Genomic DNA, 27,517 nt, shown 5'->3' on the forward strand with positions numbered 1-27,517 from the left:
ACGTAAATATGAATCGTTCATTTAAATTATTTATCACATTTTAGACAATTCGCAATTATCGATTACTTATATTCATAATTTTAAGCACTTGATGTTTTTTTGCTTGTGAGAAAAGAACTTAGGACTAAATCTAATTTGTACCAAGCAGTAACCTTGAAGGATTATAACCTTACAATCCTAGTTCGATCCTTTATGGTGAACACATTCCACTGTGCAGCTTTGTTTTCAAAACAACATCCATGTAAGGTATTTTTAAATAGTTTTTTATATAGAGAATTTTTCAAAGAACACAGGTTAAATCTCAACCTACCTTTTTTTTTTTACGATTGAAACAACTAAAATACAATCTCAACTGACACTCTCAACTAACATAAAATAAATTCACCCCTCCCCCTTATCCTCGTAACTAATTTAAACAAAATCCAAACCCACCTTTAATTTTCGACTATCAGAAATAACAGCCGACATACTGCATCATTCAGATGTATAATATACATTTTAATTGTAAGTGAAACAAGTCCCCCCTGTTTAACAGAAATAAAGTTTCGGACCTATAAGTCTAAAGTTCGAGGCTCGCTTTCCTCCAGTGAACACTGCAGATAGTTCAACGTGACTTTGTCTTAAAGCGACAAAATAAAAAAAATAAACTAAAATAAATCAAAACATCCAATTCAACCATTTTGTAAATCACACAAATCTATGTCTTAGCACAAACTGATCAAATCCTATTTAACTTGTCATTTCAATCACGTTCATGACGTTTTACATTGTAGGCTAATTAATAATCGAGTCGACTGTAACTCAAGCATAGAGAAACTCACGAGATCTCGTGAGGGTGGTTAGTTTCTGATTTTCTTTGTCTTTAACTAAACATCCAAATGACATCATAATAAATCAACTTTATACGATAACCGAAAACGATCTGTGTTACTAAAATATGTAGTGGAAGAAAACTTGTAATTAATTTAAATGGAGACATTATTTTCGAATCACGAAACTTGAGACCATTTCCTATTGAAGTTTGTTCTTAAATACAAAGCTAGTGTTTAGTATTGTAAGCCAAAGAGTGTCCGAAATTTATGTTTGCAGTTAAGCACAAATATACACGGTTAGTTATTTGTGCTGTGTCCAAAATGAGTATCGAAACTGGGCTTTTAACTTTATAAGTCTTCAAACATTCCGCTGCGTCACTGGAAAACTGGTTTGAACGATAAAACACTTACAAATACAACTGTATGAAACATTAGTGAACATAATACCTGTTCACCACAGCGCGAGCTACTCAAGTAAGAACAAAGAAACGTCTCTGTAGCAGAGTTTCGAGTCTAATATATCTAGTTACTGCCCTACCTATCCGGTTTTCATTTTATCTAGCTACGTTTCTGTCCATACATCTAGTCACTGTGATCGTAAAATACTCTCTTACAGACAGGGCTTTTATCATTGTTTAACCTGTCAAACGGTTTCCACTGCGCTACACTTTTGCATTGCAAATTAGATCTAAATAATGTATATTGAATTAAGATCAGTTGCAAAGACTGAATAAAAATGTAGCTGTTGACAAACTTTAGTATGTTGAGTGTCGATTGTAACGCATTTCAAGTGGCTTAAATAAATAAACGCAATCACAATTAAAAATAATAATATTTCTACAGAGAATAATAAAACGGACTACAGTTTATGAAAAGGTAACATAGTGCTTATGACGAAATACATTTCGCAAATTACATTACACACACACACACACGCTATGTAGTGTTTTGTATAATAGACATACATTAATTAGTTAAAACCATATCCCTGAACGTACTTATAAAGGTGATAGAGTTAGTAGTCCTAACGTTGACCAACAGATGGCATTACATTAAATTAGATTACTGTTTTTGTTTTTCTTTTAATTTCGCACAAAGCTGCTCGAGGGCTATCTGCGCTTGCCGTCCCTAATTTAGCAGTGTAAGATTAGAGGTAAGGCAGCTAGTCATCACCACCCACCACCAACTCTTGCACTACTCTTTCTCCAATGAATAGTGAGATTGACCGAACATTATAACGACCGCACGGCTGAAAGGACGAGCATATTTGGAGCGACCAGGATTCGAACCCGCGACCCTCAGATTATGACTCGAATGCCTTATCCCACCTGGGCATGACGGGCCGTATTAGTTTACTTCAGTTCGGAAATATTTTACACAAAAAATGTGTTGAGACAGTTACTTCACCTCTGAGCTTCGAAACTACACTGACCTTGATACATTTACTCTCCCCACCACTAGTACAGCGGTATGTCTCCGGATTTACAACGCTAAAATCAGGGGTTCGATTCCCCTCAGTGGGCTGAGCAGATAGCCATTTGTGGCTTTGCTTTAAGATAAAACACACACATTTACTCTCCAATTATAAACATACACTTTAAGTATTATCTTCGATAGGAATCACGTAACCACAAATTTTGGATCATTTTGTCATTTGTTAAGAAGACGTAAAAGAAAAAAGGTGGAAAATAAATATCAAGCGAAATCAGTAAAAACCAGAAAATATCCAACTGGTGCACAGAGAAATCGAGACAAAGATACGTTGTTAAAAATATGTAGTGGCAATACATATAAATATTAGACCTAAAGAGGTTTGGTATCTTAATATTTTAAGATAAATGATTACGAAAGGTAAGAAAAAGCTAAATATAAACAATTTTGTTTGTTTTTTGAATTTCGCACAAAGCGACTCGAGTGCTATATCTGCTCGCCGTCCCTAATTTAGGAGTGTAAGACTAGAGGGAAGGCAGCTAGTCATCACCACCCACCGACAACTCTTGGGCTACTCTTTAACTAACGAATAGTGGAGTTGACTGTCACATTATAACGCCCCCACGGCTGGAACGGCGAGCATGTTTGGCACGACGCGGATGCGAAACCGCGATCCTCAGATTATGAGTCGCACGCCTTACGCGCTTGGCCATGCCAGGCCTAAACATAAACAAATATTTAAAGTGATAAGTAAGTGTTATAGAATGTGAAATTAACACCAAAAACTAAACCAGTGAGGCAGAAAGAAGGAGGAAACGGAAACATTCTTTTTGTAACTATGAAAAATACACATAGCGAGAAAGATGAAATACGGACACACATAAATATGTGTACATAGATCTACACAGAAGAAGAAAGTAAACAAAAATTAACATTCTGTGAACTCGCAACTGTATTGAGTCATAAAACAGAGTGTGTCCTTAAATAATTCTGATTAAATATATAATTCACTGAAAATGGCAGAATTTTCCAAAAACGTTTAATTTATTGAAAGTAAGATCATCTCCATTAAATCACAATGCTTTATTATTCAACTCTCTAGACTGATTTCAGAGACTTGATAGAAAGAAGGAAAGTGTGAGGACCGTTAATGTTGGTATCCATTAGCACTAGACATGTTAGAAAAAAGGAAGGAGTGAATGAAGACTGTTAATGTAGGTGTATATCAGTATTAGACTCATTAGAAAAAAAAGGAAAGTGTGAGGACTGTCAATGTTGGTATCCATCAGTACTAGACTTGTTAGAAAAAAAAGTAAAGTGCGAGGACTGTCAATGTTGGTGTCCATCAGTACTAGTCTTGTTAGAAAAAAAGGAAAGTGTGAGAACTGTTAATGTTGGTATCCATCAGTACTAGTCTTGTTAGAAAAAAAGGAAAATGTGAGAAGTGTTAATGTTGGTATCCATCAGTACTAGTCTTGTTAGAAAAAAAAGGAAGGTGTGAGGACTGTTAATGTTGGTATCCATCAGTACTGGTCTTGTTAGAAGAAAAAGGAAGGTATGAGAACTGTCAATGTTGGTGTCCATCAGTAGTAGTCTTGTTAGAAAAAAAAGGAAAGTGTGAGGACTGTTAATGTTGGTATCCATCAGTACTAGTCTTGTTAGAAAAAAAAAAGGAAAGTGTGAGGACTGTTAATGTTGGTGTCCATCAGTACTAGTCTTGTTAGAAAAAAAAGGAAAGTGTGAGGACTGTCAATGTTGGTGGTCATCAGTACTAGTCTTGTTAGAAAAAAAAGGAAGGTGTGAGGACTGTCAATGTTGGTGTCCATCAGTACTAGTCTTGTTAGAAAAAAAGGAAGGTGTGAGGACTGTCAATGTTGGTATCCATCAGTACTAGTCTTGTTAGAAGAAAAGGAAGATGTGAGGACTGTCAATGTTGGTGTCCATCAGTACTAGTCTTGTTAGAAAAAAAAAGGAAAGTGTGAGGACTGTTAATGTTGGTGTCCATCAGTACTAGTCTTGTTAGAAAAAAAGGAAGGTGTGAGGACTGTCAATGTTGGTATCCATCAGCACTAGTCTTGTTAGAAAAAAAGGAAAGTGTGAGGACTGTTAATGTTGGTATCCATCAGTACTAGTCTTGTTAGAAAAAAAAGGAAGGTGTGAGGACTGTCAATGTTGGTGTCCATCAGTACTAGTCTTGTTAGAAAAAAAGGAAAGTGTGAGGACTGTTAATGTTGGTATCCATTAGTACTAGTCTTGTTAGAAAAAAAAGGAAGGTGTGAGGACTGTCAATGTTGGTGTCCATCAGTACTAGTCTTGTTAGAAAAAAAGGAAAGTGTGAGGACTGTCAATGTTGGTATCCATCAGTACTAGTCTTGTTAGAAAAAAAGGAAAGTGTGAGGACTGTCAATGTTGGTATCCATCAGTACTAGTCTTGTTAGAAAAAAAAAGGAAGGTGTGAGGACTGTCAATGTTGGTGTCCATCAGTACTAGTCTTGTTAGAAAAAAAAAGAAAGTGTGAGGACTGTCAATGTTGGTGTCCATCAGTACTAGTCTTGTTAGAAAAAAAAAGAAAGTGTGAGGACTGTCAATGTTGGTGTTCATCAGTACTGGTCTTGTTAGAAAAAAAAGGAAAGTGTGAGGACTGTTAATGTTGGTATCCATCAGCACTAGTCTTGTTAGAAAAAAAAAGGAAAGTGTGAGGACTGTCAATGTTGGTGTCCATCAGTACTAGTCTTGTTAGAAAAAAAGGAAAGTGTGAGGACTGTCAATGTTGGTATCCATCAGTACTAGTCTTGTTAGAAAAAAAGGAAAGTGTGAGGACTGTCAATGTTGGTGTCCATCAGTACTAGTCTTGTTAGAAAAAAAAGGAAGGTGTGAGGACTGTCAATGTTGGTGTCCATCAGTACTAGTCTTGTTAGAAAAAAAAAGGAAAGTGTGAGGACTGTCAATGTTGGTGTCCATCAGTACTAGTCTTGTTAGAAAAAAAAAGGAAGGTGTGAGGACTGTCAATGTTGGTGTCCATCAGTACTAGTCTTGTTAGAAAAAAAAAAGAAAGTGTGAGGACTGTCAATGTTGGTGTCCATCAGTACTAGTCTTGTTAGAAAAAAAAAGGAAAGTGTGAGGACTGTTAATGTTGGTATCCATCAGTACTAGTCTTGTTAGAAAAAAAAGGAAAGTGCGAGGACTGTTAATGTTGGTGTCCATCAGTACTAGTCTTGTTAGAAAAAAAGGAAAATGTGAGGACTGTTAATGTTGGTATCCATCAGTACTAGTCTTGTTAGAAAAAAAATGAAGTGTGAGGACTGTCAATGTTGGTGTCCATCAGTACTAGTCTTGTTAGAAAAAAAAGGAAAGTGTGAGGACTGTCAATGTTGGTATCCATCAGTACTAGTCTTGTTAGAAAAAAAAGGAAGGTGTGAGGACTGTCAATGTTGGTATCCATCAGTACTAGTCTTGTTAGAAAAAAAAAAGAAAGTGTGAGGACTGTCAATGACTGTCAATGTTGGTGTCCATCAGTACTAGTCTTGTTAGAAAAAAAAGGAAAATGTGAGGACTGTTAATGTTGGTATCCATCAGTACTAGTCTTGTTAGAAAAAAAGGAAGGTGTGAGGACTGTCAATGTTGGTGTCCATCAGTACTAGTCTTGTTAGAAAAAAAAGGAAGGTGTGAGGACTGTCAATGTTGGTGTCCATCAGTACTAGTCTTGTTAGAAAAAAAAGGAAAGTGTGAGGACTGTCAATGTTGGTATCCATCAGTACTAGTCTTGTTAGAAAAAAAAGGAAAGTGTGAGGACTGTCAATGTTGGTATCCATCAGTACTAGTCTTGTTAGAAAAAAAGGAAGGTGTGAGGACTGTCAATGTTGGTGTCCATCAGTACTAGTCTTGTTAGAAAAAAAAGGAAAGTGTGAGGACTGTCAATGTTGGTGTCCATCAGTACTAGTCTTGTTAGAAAAAAAGGAAAGTGTGAGGACTGTCAATGTTGGTGTCCATCAGTACTAGTCTTGTTAGAAAAAAAGAAAGTGTGAGGACTGTCAATGTTGGTGTTCATCAGTACTAGTCTTGTTAGAAAAAAAGAAAGTGTGAGGACTGTCAATGTTGGTGTTCATCAGTACTGGTCTTGTTAGAAAAAAAAGGAAAGTGTGAGGACTGTTAATGTTGGTATCCATCAGTACTAGTCTTGTTAGAAAAAAAGGAAAGTGTGAGGACTGTTAATGTTGGTGTCCATCAGTACTAGTCTTGTTAGAAAAAAAGGAAGGTGTGAGGACTGTCAATGTTGGTGTCCATCAGTACTAGTCTTGTTAGAAAAAAAAAGGAAAGTGTGAGGACTGTCAATGTTGGTGTCCATCAGTACTAGTCTTGTTAGAAAAAAAAAGAAAGTGTGAGGACTGTCAATGTTGGTATCCATCAGTACTAGTCTTGTTAGAAAAAAAAGGAAAATGTGAGGACTGTTAATGTTGGTATCCATCAGTACTAGTCTTGTTAGAAAAAAAAGGAAGTGTGAGGACTGTCAATGTTGGTGTTCATCAGTACTAGACTTGTTAGAAAAAAAGAAAGTGTGAGGACTGTCAATGTTGGTGTTCATCAGTACTGGTCTTGTTAGAAAAAAAAAGGAAAGTGCGAGGACTGTTAATGTTGGTGTCCATCAGTACTAGTCTTGTTAGAAAAAAAAAGGAAAATGTGAGGACTGTTAATGTTGGTATCCATCAGTACTAGTCTTGTTAGAAAAAAAAGGAAAGTGTGAGGACTGTCAATGTTGGTATCCATCAGTACTAGTCTTGTTAGAAAAAAAAGAAAGTGTGAGGACTGTCAATGTTGGTGTCCATCAGTACTAGTCTTGTTAGAAAAAAAGAAAGTGTGAGGACTGTCAATGTTGGTGTCCATCAGTACTAGTCTTGTTAGAAAAAAAAAGGAAAGTGTGAGGACTGTCAATGTTGGTATCCATCAGTACTAGTCTTGTTAGAAAAAAAAGGAAAGTGTGAGGACTGTCAATGTTGGTATCCATCAGTACTAGACTTGTTAGAAAAAAAAGGAAGGTGTGAGGACTGTCAATGTTGGTGTCCATCAGTACTAGTCTTGTTAGAAAAAAAGGAAGGTGTGAGGACTGTCAATGTTGGTGTCCATCAGTACTAGTCTTGTTAGAAAAAAAAGGAAAGTGTGAGGACTGTCAATGTTGGTATCCATCAGTACTAGTCTTGTTAGAAAAAAAGGAAAGTGTGAGGACTGTCAATGTTGGTATCCATCAGTACTAGTCTTGTTAGAAAAAAAAAGGAAGGTGTGAGGACTGTCAATGTTGGTGTCCATCAGTACTAGTCTTGTTAGAAAAAAAAGGAAAGTGTGAGGACTGTCAATGTTGGTGTCCATCAGTACTAGTCTTGTTAGAAAAAAAGAAAGTGTGAGGACTGTCAATGTTGGTGTCCATCAGTACTAGTCTTGTTAGAAAAAAAGAAAGTGTGAGGACTGTCAATGTTGGTGTTCATCAGTACTAGTCTTGTTAGAAAAAAAAGAAAGTGTGAGGACTGTCAATGTTGGTGTTCATCAGTACTAGTCTTGTTAGAAAAAAAAAAGAAAGTGTGAGGACTGTCAATGTTGGTATCCATCAGTACTAGTCTTGTTAGAAAAAAAAGGAAAGTGCGAGGACTGTTAATGTTGGTGTCCATCAGTACTAGTCTTGTTAGAAAAAAAGGAAGGTGTGAGGACTGTCAATGTTGGTGTCCATCAGTACTAGTCTTGTTAGAAAAAAAAGGAAAGTGTGAGGATTGTCAATGTTGGTGTCCATCAGTACTAGTCTTGTTAGAAAAAAAAAAGAAAGTGTGAGGACTGTCAATGTTGGTATCCATCAGTACTAGTCTTGTTAGAAAAAAAGGAAAATGTGAGGACTGTTAATGTTGGTATCCATCAGTACTAGTCTTGTTAGAAAAAAAACGGAAGTGTGAGGACTGTCAATGTTGGTGTTCATCAGTACTAGTCTTGTTAGAAAAAAAGAAAGTGTGAGGACTGTCAATGTTGGTGTTCATCAGTACTAGTCTTGTTAGAAAAAAAAAAGGAAAGTGTGAGGACTGTTAATGTTGGTGTCCATCAGTACTAGTCTTGTTAGAAAAAAAGGAAAATGTGAGGACTGTTAATGTTGGTATCCATCAGTACTAGTCTTGTTAGAAAAAAAAGGAAAGTGTGAGGACTGTCAATGTTGGTATCCATCAGTACTAGTCTTGTTAGAAAAAAAAAGAAAGTGTGAGGACTGTCAATGTTGGTGTCCATCAGTACTAGTCTTGTTAGAAAAAAAAGGAAAGTGTGAGGACTGTCAATGTTGGTATCCATCAGTACTAGTCTTGTTAGAAAAAAAAAGGAAAGTGTGAGGACTGTCAATGTTGGTGTCCATCAGTACTAGTCTTGTTAGAAAAAAAAGGAAAGTGTGAGGACTGTCAATGTTGGTATCCATCAGTACTAGTCTTGTTAGAAAAAAAAGGAAGGTGTGAGGACTGTCAATGTTGGTATCCATCAGTACTAGTCTTGTTAGAAAAAAAAAAGAAAGTGTGAGGACTGTCAATGTTGGTGTCCATCAGTACTAGTCTTGTTAGAAAAAAAAAGGAAAATGTGAGGACTGTTAATGTTGGTATCCATCAGTACTAGTCTTGTTAGAAAAAAAGGAAGGTGTGAGGACTGTCAATGTTGGTGTCCATCAGTACTAGTCTTGTTAGAAAAAAAGGAAGGTGTGAGGACTGTCAATGTTGGTGTCCATCAGTACTAGTCTTGTTAGAAAAAAAGGAAAATGTGAGGACTGTCAATGTTGGTATCCATCAGTACTAGTCTTGTTAGAAAAAAAAGGAAAGTGTGAGGACTGTCAATGTTGGTATCCATCAGTACTAGTCTTGTTAGAAAAAAAGGAAGGTGTGAGGACTGTCAATGTTGGTGTCCATCAGTACTAGTCTTGTTAGAAAAAAAAGGAAAGTGTGAGGACTGTTAATGTTGGTATCCATCAGTACTAGTCTTGTTAGAAAAAAAAGAAAGTGTGAGGACTGTCAATGTTGGTGTCCATCAGTACTAGTCTTGTTAGAAAAAAAGGAAAATGTGAGGACTGTTAATGTTGGTATCCATCAGTACTAGTCTTGTTAGAAAAAAAAGGAAGTGTGAGGACTGTCAATGTTGGTGTCCATCAGTACTAGTCTTGTTAGAAAAAAAGGAAGGTGTGAGGACTGTCAATGTTGGTATCCATCAGTACTAGTCTTGTTAGAAAAAAAAGAAAGTGTGAGGACTGTCAATGTTGGTGTTCATCAGTACTAGTCTTGTTAGAAAAAAAAAGGAAAGTGTGAGGACTGTTAATGTTGGTATCCATCAGTACTAGTCTTGTTAGAAAAAAAGGAAGGTGTGAGGACTGTCAATGTTGGTGTCCATCAGTACTAGTCTTGTTAGAAAAAAAAAGGAAGGTGTGAGGACTGTCAATGTTGGTGTCCATCAGTACTAGTCTTGTTAGAAAAAAAGGAAAGTGTGAGGACTGTCAATGTTGGTATCCATCAGTACTAGTCTTGTTAGAAAAAAAGGAAAGTGTGAGGACTGTCAATGTTGGTATCCATCAGTACTAGTCTTGTTAGAAAAAAAAGGAAGGTGTGAGGACTGTCAATGTTGGTGTCCATCAGTACTAGTCTTGTTAGAAAAAAAAAGGAAAGTGTGAGGACTGTCAATGTTGGTGTCCATCAGTACTAGTCTTGTTAGAAAAAAAAGGAAAGTGTGAGGACTGTCAATGTTGGTGTCCATCAGTACTAGTCTTGTTAGAAAAAAAAGAAAGTGTGAGGACTGTCAATGTTGGTGTCCATCAGTACTAGTCTTGTTAGAAAAAAAAGAAAGTGTGAGGACTGTCAATGTTGGTGTCCATCAGTACTAGTCTTGTTAGAAAAAAAAGGAAAGTGTGAGGACTGTTAATGTTGGTATCCATCAGTACTAGTCTTGTTAGAAAAAAAAGGAAAGTGTGAGGACTGTCAATGTTGGTGTCCATCAGTACTAGTCTTGTTAGAAAAAAAGGAAGGTGTGAGGACTGTCAATGTTGGTGTCCATCAGTACTAGTCTTGTTAGAAAAAAAAGGAAAGTGTGAGGATTGTCAATGTTGGTGTCCATCAGTACTAGTCTTGTTAGAAAAAAAAAGAAAGTGTGAGGACTGTCAATGTTGGTATCCATCAGTACTAGTCTTGTTAGAAAAAAAGGAAAGTGTGAGGACTGTTAATGTTGGTATCCATCAGTACTAGTCTTGTTAGAAAAAAAAGGAAGTGTGAGGACTGTCAATGTTGGTGTCCATCAGTACTAGTCTTGTTAGAAAAAAAAGAAAGTGTGAGGACTGTCAATGTTGGTGTCCATCAGTACTAGTCTTGTTAGAAAAAAAAAGGAAAGTGTGAGGACTGTTAATGTTGGTGTCCATCAGTACTAGTCTTGTTAGAAAAAAAGGAAAATGTGAGGACTGTCAATGTTGGTATCCATCAGTACTAGTCTTGTTAGAAAAAAAAAGGAAAGTGTGAGGACTGTCAATGTTGGTATCCATCAGTACTAGTCTTGTTAGAAAAAAAAAGAAAGTGTGAGGACTGTCAATGTTGGTGTCCATCAGTACTAGTCTTGTTAGAAAAAAAAGAAAGTGTGAGGACTGTCAATGTTGGTGTCCATCAGTACTAGTCTTGTTAGAAAAAAAAGGAAAGTGTGAGGACTGTTAATGTTGGTGTCCATCAGTACTAGTCTTGTTAGAAAAAAAGGAAAGTGTGAGGACTGTCAATGTTGGTATCCATCAGTACTAGTCTTGTTAGAAAAAAAAAAGGAAGTGTGAGGACTGTCAATGTTGGTGTCCATCAGTACTAGTCTTGTTAGAAAAAAAGGAAAAAGTGTGAGGACTGTCAATGTTGGTATCCATCAGTACTAGTCTTGTTAGAAAAAAAAAGGAAAGTGTGAGGACTGTCAATGTTGGTATCCATCAGTACTAGTCTTGTTAGAAAAAAAGGAGAGTGTGAGGACTGTCAATGTTGGTATCCATCAGTACTAGTCTTGTTAGAAAAAAAGGAAGGTGTGAGGACTGTCAATGTTGGTGTCCATCAGTACTAGTCTTGTTAGAAAAAAAAAGGAAAGTGTGAGGACTGTTAATGTTGGTATCCATCAGTACTAGTCTTGTTAGAAAAAAAAAGAAAGTGTGAGGACTGTCAATGTTGGTGTCCATCAGTACTAGTCTTGTTAGAAAAAAAAGGAAAGTGTGAGGACTGTCAATGTTGGTGTCCATCAGTACTAGTCTTGTTAGAAAAAAAGGAAAGTGTGAGGACTGTTAATGTTGGTATCCATCAGTACTAGTCTTGTTAGAAAAAAAAGAAGTGTGAGGACTGTCAATGTTGGTGTCCATCAGTACTAGTCTTGTTAGAAAAAAAAAGAAGGTGTGAGGACTGTCAATGTTGGTATCCATCAGTACTAGTCTTGTTAGAAAAAAGGAGAGTGTGAGGACTGTCAATGTTGGTATCCATCAGTACTAGTCTTGTTAGAAAAAAAAGGAAGGTGTGAGGACTGTCAATGTTGGTGTCCATCAGTACTAGTCTTGTTAGAAAAAAAAGGAAAGTGTGAGGACTGTTAATGTTGGTATCCATCAGTACTAGTCTTGTTAGAAAAAAAAAAGGAAAGTGTGAGGACTGTCAATGTTGGTGTCCATCAGTACTAGTCTTGTTAGAAAAAAAAGGAAAGTGTGAGGACTGTTAATGTTGGTGTCCATCAGTACTAGTCTTGTTAGAAAAAAAAGGAAAATGTGAGGACTGTCAATGTTGGTATCCATCAGTACTAGTCTTGTTAGAAAAAAAAAGGAAAGTGTGAGGACTGTCAATGTTGGTGTCCATCAGTACTAGTCTTGTTAGAAAAAAAGGAAAGTGTGAGGACTGTCAATGTTGGTATCCATCAGTACTAGTCTTGTTAGAAAAAAAAAAGAAAGTGTGAGGACTGTCAATGTTGGTGTCCATCAGTACTAGTCTTGTTAGAAAAAAAAAGAAAGTGTGAGGACTGTCAATGTTGGTGTTCATCAGTACTAGTCTTGTTAGAAAAAAAAGTGTGAGGACTGTTAATGTTGGTGTCCATCAGTACTAGTCTTGTTAGAAAAAAAAAGAAAAATGTGAGGACTGTTAATGTTGGTATCCATCAGTACTAGTCTTGTTAGAAAAAAAAGGAAGGAAGTGTGAGGACTGTCAATGTTGGTGTCCATCAGTACTAGTCTTGTTAGAAAAAAAGGAAAGTGTGAGGACTGTCAATGTTGGTATCCATCAGTACTAGTCTTGTTAGAAAAAAAAGGAAGGTGTGAGGACTGTCAATGTTGGTATCCATCAGTACTAGTCTTGTTAGAAAAAAAGGAGAGTGTGAGGACTGTCAATGTTGGTATCCATCAGTACTAGTCTTGTTAGAAAAAAAGGAAGGTGTGGGGACTGTCAATGTTGGTGTCCATCAGTACTAGTCTTGTTAGAAAAAAAAAGGAAAGTGTGAGGACTGTCAATGTTGGTATCCATCAGTACTAGTCTTGTTAGAAAAAAAGGAAAGTGTGAGGACTGTCAATGTTGGTATCCATCAGTACTAGTCTTGTTAGAAAAAAAGAAAAGTGTGAGGACTGTCAATGTTGGTGTCCATCAGTACTAGTCTTGTTAGAAAAAAAAAGGAAAGTGTGAGGACTGTCAATGTTGGTGTCCATCAGTACTAGTCTTGTTAGAAAAAAAAGGAAAGTGTGAGGACTGTCAATGTTGGTGTCCATCAGTACTAGTCTTGTTAGAAAAAAAGGAAGGTGTGAGGACTGTCAATGTTGGTATCCATCAGTACTAGTCTTGTTAGAAAAAAAGGAAGGTGTGAGGACTGTCAATGTTGGTGTCCATCAGTACTAGTCTTGTTAGAAAAAAAAAAAAGGAAAGTGTGAGGACTGTTAATGTTGGTATCCATCAGTACTAGTCTTGTTAGAAAAAAAAGGAAAGTGTGAGGACTGTCAATGTTGGTGTCCATCAGTACTAGTCTTGTTAGAAAAAAAAAGAAAAGTGTGAGGACTGTTAATGTTGGTGTCCATCAGTACTAGTCTTGTTAGAAAAAAAGGAAAATGTGAGGACTGTCAATGTTGGTATCCATCAGTACTAGTCTTGTTAGAAAAAAAAGGAAGTGTGAGGACTGTCAATGTTGGTGTCCATCAGTACTAGTCTTGTTAGAAAAAAAGGAAAGTGTGAGGACTGTCAATGTTGGTATCCATCAGTACTAGTCTTGTTAGAAAAAAAAAAGAAAGTGTGAGGACTGTCAATGTTGGTGTCCATCAGTACTAGTCTTGTTAGAAAAAAAAGAAAGTGTGAGGACTGTCAATGTTGGTGTCCATCAGTACTAGTCTTGTTAGAAAAAAAAAGGAAAGTGTGAGGACTGTCAATGTTGGTGTCCATCAGTACTAGTCTTGTTAGAAAAAAAAAGAAAATGTGAGGACTGTCAATGTTGGTATCCATCAGTACTAGTCTTGTTAGAAAAAAAAGGAAGTGTGAGGACTGTCAATGTTGGTGTCCATCAGTACTAGTCTTGTTAGAAAAAAAAGGAAAGTGTGAGGACTGTCAATGTTGGTATCCATCAGTACTAGTCTTGTTAGAAAAAAAAGGAAGGTGTGAGGACTGTCAATGTTGGTATCCATCAGTACTAGTCTTGTTAGAAAAAAAGGAAAGTGTGAGGACTGTCAATGTTGGTATCCATCAGTACTAGTCTTGTTAGAAAAAAAAAGGAAGGTGTGAGGACTGTCAATGTTGGTGTCCATCAGTACTAGTCTTGTTAGAAAAAAAAAGGAAAGTGTGAGGACTGTCAATGTTGGTATCCATCAGTACTAGTCTTGTTAGAAAAAAAAGGAAAGTGTGAGGACTGTCAATGTTGGTGTCCATCAGTACTAGTCTTGTTAGAAAAAAAGGAAAGTGTGAGGACTGTCAATGTTGGTGTCCATCAGTACTAGTCTTGTTAGAAAAAAAGGAAAGTGTGAGGACTGTCAATGTTGGTGTCCATCAGTACTAGTCTTGTTAGAAAAAAAAGGAAAGTGTGAGGACTGTCAATGTTGGTGTCCATCAGTACTAGTCTTGTTAGAAAAAAAGGAAGGTGTGAGGACTGTCAATGTTGGTATCCATCAGTACTAGTCTTGTTAGAAAAAAAGGAAGGTGTGAGGACTGTCAATGTTGGTGTCCATCAGTACTAGTCTTGTTAGAAAAAAAAAGGAAAGTGTGAGGACTGTCAATGTTGGTGTCCATCAGTACTAGTCTTGTTAGAAAAAAAAGGAAGGTGTGAGGACTGTCAATGTTGGTGTCCATCAGTACTAGTCTTGTTAGAAAAAAAGGAAAGTGTGAGGACTGTTAATGTTGGTATCCATCAGTACTAGTCTTGTTAGAAAAAAAGGAAGGTGTGAGGACTGTCAATGTTGGTATCCATCAGTACTAGTCTTGTTAGAAAAAAAAAAAAGGTGTGAGGACTGTCAATGTTGGTATCCATCAGTACTAGTCTTGTTAGAAAAAAAGGAAGGTGTGAGGACTGTCAATGTTGGTATCCATCAGTACTAGTCTTGTTAGAAAAAAAAGGAAAGTGTGAGGACTGTCAATGTTGGTATCCATCAGTACTAGTCTTGTTAGAAAAAAAAAGAAAGGTGTGAGGACTGTCAATGTTGGTGTCCATCAGTACTAGTCTTGTTAGAAAAAAAAGGAAAGTGTGAGGACTGTCAATGTTGGTGTCCATCAGTACTAGTCTTGTTAGAAAAAAAGAAAGTGTGAGGACTGTCAATGTTGGTGTCCATCAGTACTAGTCTTGTTAGAAAAAAAAGAAAGTGTGAGGACTGTCAATGTTGGTGTCCATCAGTACTAGTCTTGTTAGAAAAAAAAAAAAGGAAAGTGTGAGGACTGTCAATGTTGGTGTCCATCAGTACTAGTCTTGTTAGAAAAAAAAGGAAAGTGTGAGGACTGTTAATGTTGGTGTCCATCAGTACTAGTCTTGTTAGAAAAAAAAGGAAGGTGTGAGGACTGTCAATGTTGGTGTCCATCAGTACTAGTCTTGTTAGAAAAAAAAGGAAAGTGTGAGGACTGTCAATGTTGGTGTCCATCAGTACTAGTCTTGTTAGAAAAAAAAGAAAGTGTGAGGACTGTCAATGTTGGTATCCATCAGTACTAGTCTTGTTAGAAAAAAAAAAGGAAAGTGTGAGGACTGTCAATGTTGGTGTCCATCAGTACTAGTCTTGTTAGAAAAAAAGGAAAGTGTGAGGACTGTCAATGTTGGTGTCCATCAGTACTAGTCTTGTTAGAAAAAAAAAAGGACTGTCAATGTTGGTATCCATCAGAAAGTGTGAGGACTGTCAATGTTGGTATCCATCAGTACTAGTCTTGTTAGAAAAAAAGGAAAGTGTGTGGACTGTCAATGTTGGTGTCCATCAGTACTAGTCTTGTTAGAAAAAAAAGGAAAGTGTGAGGACTGTCAATGTTGGTGTCCATCAGTACTAGTCTTGTTAGAAAAAAAAGGAAAGTGTGAGGACTGTCAATGTTGGTGTCCATCAGTACTAGTCTTGTTAGAAAAAAAAAGGAAAGTGTGAGGACTGTCAATGTTGGTGTCCATCAGTACTAGTCTTGTTAGAAAAAAAGGAAAGTGTGAGGACTGTCAATGTTGGTGTCCATCAGTACTAGTCTTGTTAGAAAAAAAAGGAAAGTGTGAGGACTGTCAATGTTGGTATCCATCAGTACTAGTCTTGTTAGAAAAAAAAGGAAGTGTGAGGACTGTCAATGTTGGTGTCCATCAGTACTAGTCTTGTTAGAAAAAAAGGAAAGTGTGAGGACTGTCAATGTTGGTATCCATCAGTACTAGTCTTGTTAGAAAAAAAAGGAAGGTGTGAGGACTGTCAATGTTGGTGTCCATCAGTACTAGTCTTGTTAGAAAAAAAAAGGAAAGTGTGAGGACTGTCAATGTTGGTATCCATCAGTACTAGTCTTGTTAGAAAAAAAAGGAAGGTGTGAGGACTGTCAATGTTGGTGTCCATCAGTACTAGTCTTGTTAGAAAAAAAAGGAAAGTGTGAGGACTGTCAATGTTGGTATCCATCAGTACTAGTCTTGTTAGAAAAAAAAAGGAAGGTGTGAGGACTGTCAATGTTGGTGTCCATCAGTACTAGTCTTGTTAGAAAAAAAAGGAAAGTGTGAGGACTGTCAATGTTGGTATCCATCAGTACTAGTCTTGTTAGAAAAAAAAAAGAAAGTGTGAGGACTGTCAATGTTGGTATCCATCAGTACTAGTCTTGTTAGAAAAAAAGGAAAGTGTGTGAGGACTGTCAATGTTGGTGTCCATCAGTACTAGTCTTGTTAGAAAAAAAGGAAAGTGTGAGGACTGTCAATGTTGGTATCCATCAGTACTAGTCTTGTTAGAAAAAAAAGGAAGGTGTGAGGACTGTCAATGTTGGTGTCCATCAGTACTAGTCTTGTTAGAAAAAAAAAGAGAAAGTGTGAGGACTGTCAATGTTGGTGTCCATCAGTACTAGTCTTGTTAGAAAAAAAAAAAGTGTGAGGACTGTCAATGTTGGTGTCCATCAGTACTAGTCTTGTTAGAAAAAAAGGAAAGTGTGAGGACTGTCAATGTTGGTGTCCATCAGTACTAGTCTTGTTAGAAAAAAAAAAAGGAAAGTGTGAGGACTGTCAATGTTGGTGTCCATCAGTACTAGTCTTGTTAGAAAAAAAAAGAAAGTGTGAGGACTGTCAATGTTGGTGTCCATCAGTACTAGTCTTGTTAGAAAAAAAAGGAAGGTGTGAGGACTGTCAATGTTGGTGTCCATCAGTACTAGTCTTGTTAGAAAAAAAAGGAAAGTGTGAGGACTGTCAATGTTGGTATCCATCAGTACTAGTCTTGTTAGAAAAAAAAGGAAAGTGTGAGGACTGTCAATGTTGGTGTCCATCAGTACTAGTCTTGTTAGAAAAAAAGGAAAGTGTGAGGACTGTCAATGTTGGTGTCCATCAGTACTAGTCTTGTTAGAAAAAAAAGGAAAGTGTGAGGACTGTCAATGTTGGTGTCCATCAGTACTAGTCTTGTTAGAAAAAAAAGAAAGTGTGAGGACTGTCAATGTTGGTATCCATCAGTACTAGTCTTGTTAGAAAAAAAAAGGAAAGTGTGAGGACTGTCAATGTTGGTGTCCATCAGTACTAGTCTTGTTAGAAAAAAAAAGGAAAGTGTGAGGACTGTCAATGTTGGTACCCATCAGTACTAGTCTTGTTAGAAAAAAAAGGAAGGTGTGAGGACTGTCAATGTTGGTGTCCATCAGTACTAGTCTTGTTAGAAAAAAAGGAAAGTGTGAGGACTGTCAATGTTGGTATCCATCAGTACTAGTCTTGTTAGAGAAAAAGGAAGGTGTGAGGACTGTCAATGTTGGTGTCCATCAGTACTAGTCTTGTTAGAAAAAAAAAAAGAAAGTGTGAGGACTGTCAATGTTGGTGTCCATCAGTACTAGTCTTGTTAGAAAAAAAGAAGAAGTGTGAGGACTGTTAATGTTGGTGTCCATCAGTACTAGTCTTGTTAGAAAAAAAAAAGAAAGTGTGAGGACTGTCAATGTTGGTGTCCATCAGTACTAGTCTTGTTAGAAAAAAAAGGAAAGTGTGAGGACTGTCAATGTTGGTGTCCATCAGTACTAGTCTTGTTAGAAAAAAAAAGGAAAGTGTGAGGACTGTCAATGTTGGTGTCCATCAGTACTAGTCTTGTTAGAAAAAAAAAGAAAGTGTGAGGACTGTCAATGTTGGTATCCATCAGTACTAGTCTTGTTAGAAAAAAAAGGAAAATGTGAGGACTGTTAATGTTGGTATCCATCAGTACTAGTCTTGTTAGAAAAAAAAAAAAGTGTGAGGACTGTCAATGTTGGTGTCCATCAGTACTAGTCTTGTTAGAAAAAAAAAAAGAAAGTGTGAGGACTGTCAATGTTGGTATCCATCAGTACTAGTCTTGTTAGAAAAAAAAAAAGTGTGAGGACTGTCAATGTTGGTGTCCATCAGTACTAGTCTTGTTAGAAAAAAAGGAAAAAAATGTGTGAGGACTGTCAATGTTGGTGTCCATCAGTACTAGTCTTGTTAGAAAAAAAAAGGAAAGTGTGAGGACTGTCAATGTTGGTATCCATCAGTACTAGTCTTTTTAGAAAAAAAGGAAAGTGTGAGGACTGTCAATGTTGGTATCCATCAGTACTAGTCTTTTTAGAAAAAAAGGAAAGTGTGAGGACTGTCAATGTTGGTATCCATCAGTACTAGTCTTTTTAGAAAAAAAAAAGTGTGAGGACTGTTAATGTTGGTATCCATCAGTACTAGTCTTGTTAGAAAAAAAAAGGAAGGTGTGAGGACTGTCAATGTTGGTATCCATCAGTACTAGTCTTTTAGAAAAAAAAGAAAGTGTGAGGACTGTCAATGTTGGTATCCATCAGTACTAGTCTTTTTAGAAAAAAAAAGGAAAGTGTGAGGACTGTCAATGTTGGTGTCCATCAGTACTAGTCTTGTTAGAAAAAAAAGGAAAGTGTGAGGACTGTCAATGTTGGTATCCATCAATAGTTGTTTAAACTAAAGTCACTGGTATTTTTTATCAAAAGTTACCTGTAAGCTCGAGACAGGTAAAAAGATTTCTGGAAAAACAAACGAACGAAAACTAGTCTTAAAGACATCTTTGTTTAATAAAAATTGTAACAAATGTTCCAGTTTTTTATCTGAATTTCTTTCTTTATTTGATCATGCTCCCTTCCCTAATGGTACAGCGGTATGTCTTCAGACTTACAACGCTAGAAGTAGGGTTTCGATACCTGTGGCAGACAAAGCACGGATAGCTCATTGTGTAGCTTTATTCTTAATTACAAACACTGCATTTAATCAGACCTGCCAAGCCTGGTTGTTAGAGCGCTCGATTCTCAATTTGAGGGTCGCAAGGGGAGCGTTATAAGTGACAGTAAATCCTACTATTCGTTGGTAAAATAGTATCCCAAGAGTTAGCGGTGGGTGGTGGTAACTAACTGCCTTCCTCCAAGTCTTACATAGCTAAATCAGGGACGGCTAGCGCAGATAGCCCTAGTTGTTTTTCTGAAATTTAGCCGACAGAGGAAGCGAGGAGATTTATTCTTGTTATCGAGTTTTTCAATATTCATTATCACGTAGCATACTTGCTCGTCGATATTTATTCGGATACGACGTACTCGTTTAGTAGAGGGCGAAAGTGTACATAAACAAAAAAACATTTACTATTTCAAGACAGTTTTTTGTTTCTAACTTGATGTTTTGCCAAGTGAGCAACTCTGCTGATGATATAAATACACCACTATGTTCAATCTCTTACTTATTGAGGCTGGAAGTAAAAGTCCATCGTTTTGGACTAGGAACTCATTTATTGACGTTGGAGGAAACCTGTTGATGACTTGAATTTTAAATAGAACGTTTTAGTATTGTTCAAGATTTTCTTTTGTCCTAGAAAAAAACAGTTATATTCCAATCATTACAACAATCGATATTATATCTGCAGTTTCGATACGAGTAGAAGAGTTATCTTTGTTAGCGTTTCAAGAAACGAGTAATAAAATAGAGTGATGAAACGAACGAACGCGTAAGTATCGAATACAACTGATCTCGTTTCCGTGTATTTCTCTAAATCATCCGTCATTCAATGGATTTTCCCGGTAATCCAAATCGCGTAATTGAAAATAGGGGAACGCTAAAGAACCGAGGCAGCTGATAGAAAGTTTGTCTCCACGACAACCTCCGAACATGTGGAAAACGTCAGTTTTGTAACATTCCGACGAAGTTAAATATTCCGATATACTTCTAACTTAGTTGTTTATAAAATGTGCTCAGAAATAAAATATAAGTTTAATGAGCTATATTAAGACATAAAAAAAGCACTGTAGATTATGAAACTCGAAGTTGTGATGGTTTACTTCATTAAAACATCTTAGTCTGTGTCTAGTGCATCGGTCTGTAAATCTTACGGTTTCTGGTTGGCGCCCCGTTGTCTCTTCTCCTCATCCAAATTCTGCTCTGCACTTTAGAGAAGTGATTGAGTTATAAGTGTGACGGTTAAATCCAACTATTCGATTACAGCAGCTCAAAAATTGGCGGTGAACAATGTTGACTGGTTGCTTTCCCTCTAATCTATTAGCTGCAAATTAGAGACGACTAGATACACATCAATTGCGTAGCTTCTCATGAATATCTGAAAAAAATTAAACGAAATTTTAATATTCAAGGGCAAAAAAACAGCAACAATTAGTGACTTAAGATCGTACATGTTGAAACACAGGACTCTAACAGATATTCTCAGGCTTTTGTTAGATTCTCAGTGTTCCCATTTGATTCCAGAAGTGTTCATTTCTTTCATCTTAAGAAATCATCTAGTATCTGACATTAGTTAAAAAGCGTGCTGGATTTGCCACTTTATATGTTTAACGACACGTCTGTGCGGTTGATGTTGTGTTTATAGAGAAAAAACCGGAAAAATAATTAATATTTTCCAGTTTTGGATGTGTTATGTAAACATGTATCTCAGAACTGCTGGTATGGGTATTAACACTTTTACTAATAAAGCAGAGAACAACGTTTCGACCTTTCTAGGTCGTAGGTTAAAAACTCTCTCTTTGTTGTCCTGAAGATGACCTAGGAAGGTCGAAACGTTGTTCTCTGTTTAACAATAAAAGTGTTAATACCCATACCAGCCGCTCTGAGATACATTTTTATTTCATGTGGGTTTCTCGTCATCAAGGTTGTGACGTAAACACTTAATTGTTTATTAGAAAAAATATCTCTTGATCTCTTGATCTTTTGTTTTAAAATAATTCTTTATGAATTTTACTAATGGCACTTATGTTAACGTTTGAACACTATCAAATAATTCTGAGTTATTTAGAAAATAATTTCAATAGTACTCTGTTAAAATAATAGCAGGAAAGGAAAGATATCAACAAATTCTCGACTAGTAATTTATCCTGCTTACACTTTTAAACAAACACAGATACAGGGCTAATGAAATTGATTGGACAAAACCCCCTGGTATGAAAAAAACCCTTAAAACAACGTACTTTTCTAAACCTTTCTTTGTAGTTTCAAATAAAGTAATATATCATCCCCTACTGGTGGCCGGGATGGACAGTTGGTTAAAGCACTCGACTCGTAATTCGAGGGTCGTGGGTTCGATTCCCCATCGCACCAAACATGCTCGCACTTTCAGCCGTGGGGGCGTTATTAATGTGACGGTCAATGCCACTATTCGTTTGTTGAAAAGTAGCCCAAGAGTTGGCGGTGGGTGGTGATGGTTAGCTACCCTTCTTATAGTCTTACACTGCTAAATTAGAGACAGCTAGCACAGATAGTCCTCAAGTGGCTTTGGGCGAAATTCAAAACAAACAAGCTAAATCCAGGCTGGTACTGCAGTAAGTCTACGGATTTATAACTCAGAGGTTCGATTCCCTCGTTGAACTCAGCTGATAGCCCGATGTGGCTTTGCTGTAAGAAAACACACACCAATATGACGTAGAAGTACAATATTTTGTTTATGTTTATAGGAAAGAATGAAATTATTCCAACATCATTGAGACTTAGTTTTTATTATTTTGATTTCATGTTTGATGCATGTTTGTCAAATACTAAACGTTGAATAGTGATATTAGAAGTATATAATGTAACAACCGTAACAGATAAACAAGTGATACGTACAAATAATATATACCGTTTATTATAGCCACTCAAACATTGTCTACTTTCATGAATTATATACGAGACAAGATGGCGTGTAAATAGGTGTCTTCAACTTTAACGAATAGTTTAATGCAGCCCCCGCTAGTACAGTGTTAAGTACGGATTTACAACGCTAAAATCAGGGGTTCGATTCCCCTCGATGTGGCTAAAAGAAAACACACACACAGAGTTTGATGCATAGAACAGGTTTTTACAAAACCGCTCACATTAATTATTGTGTGATTAATCCAGAGTCAGACAGTTGAGTGTAAGTGCGCTTCTCTACGTTGCATTGATTGATTATTGTGAAAATTAATTAATATATTTTGTATTGAATATAACTTAAAGAGGATTATAATAAATAATATAAGATGGAGACACCTGGTTTAATTAATTTAAACTATAACTTCTTGGTTGTAGATTGAAAGATGTTTCTTATTTTCGGAATATGACAGTGTGCTTTTCAAACTTTTCAGATCTTATAAGCAAGAAGTAAAAATAATTCATCAAAATACCGACAGAAGAACAGATTTGGGAAAGATTTAAAAAATAATTGTCAATTGGACTAATTCTGGTTTAGACTTGCATCTAAACGCAGTGGCGGCGCCAAGGGGCTTGGGGGATTAAGGCCTCCCAAATGAGCCAAGCCCCAATATTGTTACCTACATATATTCATAAAATACGGAAAACACAATCGTCGTTGTTGCTTAACAATTAACATCAAAGAGATATAGATCTGTAGAAGTCAACGTCTTCATTGAGACGGAAGTATGTGTCATGCATCCCATAGCAACGTACTGAATGTACTGAAACTCGTGCTCTGTATTGCCGCTCCCTGTGTAATGTCATTCTATCTTGAGCTTTGACGAAGATTAGACAACCACGTTGATTTCAAGTTGCAACAGATCATCAGGGATTTTACTTGATAAACCAAAGGTTTCACCTTTCTGAAATGTACCTTGGTATTTACATTATTATAATTTACCATCTATACTTCATATTGATGGCATTTTGGGAAGCCCTCCACAGTTTACCTCAGCCCCCAAACGAAAATATCCTGGCGCCACCACTGTCTAAACGGTAGAAATGATTATATTTTGAGGTGTAAAAGCTGCGAAGAGAAATATGTTCATATTTTATGAAAATTGTGGTGCCTACAAATATTAGGAATTGGAATATTTAAACTAGTTTTCTTTATTTTGGTTTTTGAATTTCGAGCAAAGCTACACGAGGGCTACCAGCACTAGTCGTCCCTAATATACCAGTGTAAGACTATAGAGAAGGCAGCTAGTTATTATCACCACCTACCGTCAACTCTTGGGCTATTCAATGAATAGTTGGCTTGACCGTCACATAATAACGCCCCCACGGCTGAAAGGGCGAGAATGTTTGGTGGAACGCCCTAACTACTTAACAATGCTGGGCCTATTTCAACCAGAGCAATATGCGTACATGCTAAACGGCCAGTAGCCAGTAGTGATTCAGGTGTAGTCACCTCCAAGTTTTAACTACTGACCAATCAAAGGACAGGCAACTAACCAGCAGCATCAGCTGCCACAAAGGCCCTATATCAGTCTTTGAGTCAAGAAACATAATTTATTGTCTCTTTAATAACGCGCACACAACTGAAACTACGGTGTTTTAACAGGGACACTATGTATCAAACCCTATACTCTTAGGTATTTTACTGAGATGTTAACCATTAGACTAGGCCCAGCAAAAAACGTGAGTATTGGTCATACTTAAGTATTGAATCTACTGTAATACCAAACAATTAGTAGTTAGTGAAAATGAAACTTACATCTTTTTTGTCTTCATTTGCACGCGCTCCAGCTTGAAATGTATGGTCTTATATCGTTCTGGTTTAAGTGTTTACTTTTATAGGTTTAGTTTATAAGCTATAGCCCATCCAAAGTAGCACAGCCGCATGTCTGCGGATTTATATCGCTAGAAACCAAACAAACAACTAAATTTGGTGTAAAAACACATAAAATAACATTTTGAGAATACATTTTAACATTTGATGTGTGTGTATTTTCTTATAGCAAGGCCACGTCGGGCTATCTGGTGAGTCTGTCGAGGGGAACAGAACCCCTGATTTTAGCGTTGTAATTCCATAGATTTACTGCTGTACCAGCGGGGGACAACATCTGATGACTTACTACAAATGAGAATATTTTGCGTGGTTGAAGCTAAACACAGAGCAACACAATGAGCTCTCTGTGCTCTGCTCACCACAGGTATCACAACCCCGTTTATAGCGGTGTGAGTAAGCAGACATACCGTTTTGCTACTGGGGGGGAAGGCAAATTTATTTATTAAATTATATCTTATTTAATGTTTGCTTGTTTGTTTTTCGCACAAAGCTTCTCGAGGGCTATCTGTGCTAGCCGTCCCTAATTTAGCAGTGTAAGACCATTTCAGCAGTGGGGTCGTTATAATGTGACAGTGAATCCAACTATGTGTTGGTAAAAAGAGTAGCCCAAAGTTTGCGGTGGGTGGTGATGACTAGCTGCCGTCCCTCTAGTCTTACACTGCTAAATTAGAGACGGCTAACGCAGATAGCCCTCGTGTAACTTTGCGCGAAATTCAAAGAACAAACAAACAATCAAGATGATTCTTAAGTAATACAACTTAAAAGGTAAATCGTAACACGTTTCTCGGTGGGGACCAGCGATAATTTAAGGGACTTACAGCACTAAAATCCAGGGTTCGATTCTCTAGGGTTTTCAAAGCAGGTAAAGCAAAGTACTTTGGCTCTAAAATAAACGAATGTGGCAATTTAAGTATGATATTTTAATAGTTTTTTTTTAAGTAATAAAGCTGAAACGTTAAATTATTAAACACTTTCATATTTCTTCTTACGATGCTAGTAACATTGTTTAAATAAAGACTGTGCTTACAGTAATACCTGGTACGTGAACACACCTTTAAATAGCGCTATATATTTTATTTCGTATATTTCTACGTTTCTGCATACTGTTCTTATCTAATGATGGCACAGCCTTGTTGAAACATTGTATATTTGTTGCTGTGTTAAATTTTTAATAAAATGTTCTTCATTACTTGTTCAAGGAGTCTTCGAACCTTATTAAAGCACTATAAAGGTTGCACAATTTTAAAAAACTAGCGAGTGTTAGAGTGTTTAACAGTACGTCTAACAAACCCGTACAGCTGTTAGTTGCTCAATTGACATTTCGATTGTATCTGTATAAGAAACACAAGTTAGTGCCAGTACCTCTAACTTGTATTCGTGCCTCTCTATATATTTGTATTCCTAAGAAAGTCACGTAGCTCTTGGAGACAAAAGAATACACCATTAATGTATCAAATTCGTGACCGCCAAGCAAACGTTTTTTTTTTTTTTTAGTTAGTTCTCATAAATAACCCCAAAAATACATTTGAGTGTACGATGTTTGAATATAACTATATCATGAAGATGTGGAGACTTCGGTTGTAACTCCAAAATGACTTAGTGTTACTGAATATCTGCTAGCTCGTGTTTGGTAAAAACAAAAGACATCTCATGAAACATAGGTACACCATAATAACTTGGAATGAGATGTTAAATAAAACATAATTCACTCTATTTCTAATTTTCTTCTCGTTATTTGTCTCATTTCGATTTTCTCTTATTTGACCATCGAACTATAAAACAGTTATTCTTTCTGTATGGTGTTTACAGTTGGCAAGCACGGTGAGTGCTCTTGGTTTTCAGGAAACTAATTGTAGATGAGACCATTGTTGTGTAACAAACAGTACTGCTTTAAAAAATATTGTTACATGTAATGTCCCCCCCTGAGACCATTGTTGTATAACAAACAGTACTGCTTTAAAAAATATTGTTACATGTAATGTCCCCCCCCTGAGACCATTGTTGTATAACAAACAGTACTGCTTTAAAAAATATTGTTACATGTAATGTCCCCCCCAAAAAAAAAAACAACAACACTTACCACACGAAAAAACTTACTTTGACAAATATATCATAAAAATATCGTATATTTAGCTTCTTATCCGTCCCCCCAGTGGTGTGTCTACGGACTTACATAACTAGAAACCGAGTTTCGATACTCGTGGTGGGTGGAGCACAGATAGTCCTTTATGTAGTTTTGTAGTTAATAACAAACAACAACGACTTGTTATTCGCCACTTAGTGCAAGCTAGTAGTACATTTGTGGACTTAAAACACTAAGTTTCGAGGGTTTGATTCTTCTCGGTAGACAGAGCTCAGGTATGAACAAAAATTTATTTCTCAAAAATACATTTTATGGCGACGTGTGAAACGAATTTTCCCTGTATTTTACGTTTTAGTGAAGGAAGGTATTAGAGCCTCGAGATCCTTGGTGGGATAACGGTAAGTTTACGGAGTTACAAAGTTAAAGTTCGGAGTTCGATTCCCCGAGGTGGATAGCCAGATGTGACTTTGTTTCGAATACAAAGAAGCAAGCAAAATAGATCGGCCAATTGTTGAAACTCTATGATTGTTTGTTTGTTTTGGAATTTCTCGCAAAGATACAGGAGAGTTCTCTGCGCTAGCCGTCCCTAATTTAGCAGTGTAAGACTAGAGGGAAGGCACCTAGTCATCACCACCAACTCTTGGGCTACTCTTTTACCAACGAATAGTGAGATTGACTGTCGCATTATAACGTACCCACGGCTGAAAGGGCGAGCGTGTTTGGTGCGACGGGGATTCGAATTCGTGACCCTCAGATTACGAGTCGAGAGCCCTGACCACTTGGCCATGCCGGGGCCCCAAACTCTTTGATCCACGATATTTGGTTTTTTAAAAAACTATTTATATGTGTATATATTATTTGGAATAACTTGTATATTTACTGACTGAATTTTGGTACATTGGAGAAGTAACTTTTGGAAAAACATTGCGAGAAATGATGTTGTAATAGGAAATGTTCTCTGCAGCGAGTATCCAGCATGGTCTTGTGGTGAGAGCACTTGACTCGTAATCTGAGGGTCTAAGGCTTGAATCCCCGTTCCACTGAACATGCTTGCCCTTTCTACCATGGAGGTGTTATAATGTGACGGTAAATCGTACTATTTGTTGGTAAAAGAGTAGCCCAAGAGTTGGCGGTGGGTGGTGATGACTAGCTGCCTTCCCTCTAGTCTTACACTGCTAAATTAGGAACGGCTAGCACAGATAGCCCTCGAGTAGCTTAAATTCCAATTACCAACCAACCAACAACTTAAACATTCGGAACATTGTATGTCTCGTGATTTTTATATTTGTCTCCTGTGGGACAACTGTAAGTTTTTTGACTTATAAAGCTAAAAATGAGAGGTTCGACCATCCGTGATGGACACAGCTGATTGGCTCTGCTTTAAAACAAACAAACCCCTTATATTTCATTTTTAATTTTACCGATGTAGTGTTTTGTTTTGTTTTTCGCCTCCGCTAATTAATTTCGAGTGAACGCCTGAACGGGGTAGCTTTATAGATATATTTAGAACTGAATGCAGTTTTTGGTTAGTTATAGCGAAGTCTTCACTGTTTAACGTGAGACTAGTGTGAATCAGACCAGGAATACGTTACGTATTTCATTGGTATTTGTATTGATCAGTTCTTA

At 37.0% G+C, this 27,517-nt stretch overlaps 1 protein-coding gene across 1 annotated transcript in view; it reads left to right on the plus strand.

Moving 5' to 3' along the window:
- LOC143256513 (voltage-dependent L-type calcium channel subunit beta-2-like) overlaps positions 1-27,517 on the plus strand; it is a 130,674-nt gene that overhangs the window by 1,576 nt on the left and 101,581 nt on the right. The window lies entirely within an intron of this gene.

Source organism: Tachypleus tridentatus, chromosome 7 (assembly GCF_004210375.1).
Source record: "Tachypleus tridentatus isolate NWPU-2018 chromosome 7, ASM421037v1, whole genome shotgun sequence".
Taxonomy (NCBI): domain Eukaryota; kingdom Metazoa; phylum Arthropoda; class Merostomata; order Xiphosura; family Limulidae; genus Tachypleus; species Tachypleus tridentatus.